Here is a 3149-nt window from a genome sequence, read left to right as displayed (position 1 = left end):
TCCAACCCCACTTACACGAATCATGGGGACTTATCACTACCAAATGCCCCATGCCTCAATAGCATCAAGTCAGAATTAAATGTCAACACATGCACTTTAGAGGATATAAACATCCATACTATGGTGTTGAATGGATTAGAAAGGGATATGCTTGATATTCTAAACCTCTCTTCCATACCCAGTACAAACAATTGCTTTAGATCTCAGCTGGAGAACCTAGGTGATAGTGCAGAAAATCTTGGGTACGAACTCAAAAGCTTAGAACCATGGGCCAGATCCAGGTCAGAGTTCCTCAACTTTGACACTTTTTCTGTCTCCTGAGTTGCTGGCTAGAAACTTTGGATTATAGAATGTTTCGCAACATTCCTAGCTTTCACCTCATTAATGCCAGGGATGCCCTTCTTAAATGTCCTCAGACACTGGAAATGTTTTGGCAGCTGGGGGGCGGCAAAACTCACTCTGGGTTAAGAATGGTAGACATAGATAATTGCCTAGAGCACAAACTGTCAAATTTACTGATTCTCAAGTCAAGTTGGAGCGCATGAAGATTTACCTAGGTTATACATGTTTCCATGTTCTCTGAAAAGGTTGCGAAAGTATTTGGATTTTATTTTGTTAGTTTGATTAATGATTTTATTTACAAACCTAAAATTTGTCCCAGGATAGGTAAAATAATTCATCACCATTCTACTGGGGTAACCTAATGCTGGACTTCTGAGTCATCCAAAACCACTCACACTCACATGCTGAAGAGCTGGCTGTTGGGGAATAAAAGGGAGTTTTTTAAGAAAGGCCCACACATGGCTTTTCTATGCGGTTGTTTAGCCTTCTCACTAAATGGTGACTGCATTCCCAAGGCAAGGCATCGAGAACCAAGTGGAAACAGAATTGACTAATTGGTCTTAGAAGTCATATACTGTTCACTTGTACTCTAGTCTGAAGTCTGTCCAGATCCAGGCAGAAGTAGCCTGCATATGTTCCACTATTTAATGATGTGATGGCAATGCCACTTTTGAGAACACATAGGATGGTAAACTGCATCTTGGTGCAGCCATCTTTAGAAAATAAAACCTACCACAAGTTAGGAATCAATCCCAGAGGATTTCTTATGCTATGTCTATCACATTACTACTAAGGGGTCTTCTGAGAGACATATGTCAATCAGTTGGGGAATATGCACATTGAATGTTAATTTCTGGGTCTTTCCCTAAAACCTTTCCAGTTGGTAGGTCAACCATGGCATCTGGAATGTGACGTTTCACTGGACTCCTGAGAAGACTTTTATGCTGTTGAGAATGTTCTATTTGTACCGATGTTTTCATCAGTCATGCATTTCAATTAAACATTTGCTCATGTTCTTTCATGAAACTAGGTACTGACACAGAGATGGTTCTGAGGAATGCAGCTGTGTTTTTGAGTTTGTAATCAGCACCTTTTACTTGTCAAAAGACACTTTGAAGGTAGTGTTTCCTATTGGGGTTTTGTGGACATTTAATTTATTTGAGTTTCCATACACTGTCAGAATGAAAAAGGAAAAAAACAAACAAACAAACAAAAAAACAAGATAACATTATAGGACTAGCCAAGTAAGACATTTGAAATTATTTTGATAGTCTACTTTTATAGCAAAATTTTGCATTCTTTTATGTTGCATTTGAAACGTATCCTTTAGGCATCCATTGACAAACTAGCATGTATGATGAAGTGTTTCAAGTTGTCTCAGAAGGAAGGAATCTTTGGAGAAATGCAAAATAATAATGTATTCTCATGTGAATTTTATTTTAGGGAGCATTATGAATATGAAAAAGAAAAGGCAAATACAGGGACATTTTCCTGAGATGAATATTGCTAGTCACAGAACTACATAAACTTGAACTATATTTAAGAAATCAACATTTAAAAAGTATCAGGACAATCAAACTAGAAAACAAGCTCCTGCCCTTTACTCTGAGCCTCTTATTCACTTGCACAAAGAAATGGGCTACCAGGGTCCCAGCTTATATGGCAGGGAGCACAGAGTATTCAGGTGGAAGCTGATGGTGCCAAACATAAAGAGTGATAAGACAAAAGAATGAGAATTTAATTATTTTAAGACATAGTTCTCTTCAATTTTCACAGCCACATAAAGAACACTGTTTTTTATGTCACCATTTTGATATCATGTCAGGTTATAGAGATAAAATCTGAGCTCTTTAAAAGCTTAACTTATTTTAAATATATTCCGTTTGAGATAAAGGATTAGTTAAATGTTTTAGGAAATATTTGTCACAGTTAAAATAATCTTTGATACTTTTAATAAACTTCCACTATTTATAAAATTGTCTTTATAGACTCATTTGCAGATACATAATAATCGTTTCTTGCTGTATAAATTGATCATTCAATTAAGATACTGTCTCTGAAAGATTTAAATTAAAACTAAGGTGTTATATAAATGCTATATGGAAATTTAAATCTGATGTGAGGAATTAAATCATACTTTTAAAGTTACATCAACAAGTTAGCAAGCTGGAAATGAACAAGAGCTTGTTCAGTCTACTATAGAATCCTACTGAGTCCAGCACCCTAACCCATCTCAAATGTGTCCACTTCTCTTGGCCAAATCTACCTTTATCACAGTTACTACCACAATTATAAGAGATCTCTCACCTGTTTCTCAAATTGTGTTTCTGGTGATTTGAGTAAGAGTGGCCCCGCAGACTCATGTAATTGATTGCTTAGTCAATTGGAATTACAAGGCTTAGAAGGTGAGGCCTTGTTGAAGAAAATGTCCCATTGAGGGTGGGCTTTGAGGTTTCAAAAGCCCATGTTCTCTCTCTCTCTCTCTCTCTCTCTCTCTCTCTCTCTCTCTCTCTGTGTGTGTGTGTGTGTTCTTTCTTCTCTCTCCCAGTTGCCTGTTTGTCAGTATGCAGAACTCTCAGCTCCTTCTCTAGTACCATGTCTGCCTGCATGCCACCATGCTCCCCATCACGACAACAAATAACTAAATTTCGGAAACTGTAAGCAAGTCCCCAATTAAATGGTTTCTTTTGTAAGAGTTACCATGGTATCTCTTTACAGTAGAGGACAGTGACTATGACAGTGTTCCCTTTTTCTATTTTCTTGGTGGCTTCCAATCTTTTTTCTGAAAGCCATCTGTTCAAGTTACT

The sequence above is a fragment of the Chionomys nivalis genome, chromosome 10, assembly GCF_950005125.1.
Source record: "Chionomys nivalis chromosome 10, mChiNiv1.1, whole genome shotgun sequence".
Classification (NCBI taxonomy): domain Eukaryota; kingdom Metazoa; phylum Chordata; class Mammalia; order Rodentia; family Cricetidae; genus Chionomys; species Chionomys nivalis.
The sequence above is the reverse complement of the archived record's forward strand: the minus strand, read 5'-3'. Positions refer to the sequence as shown.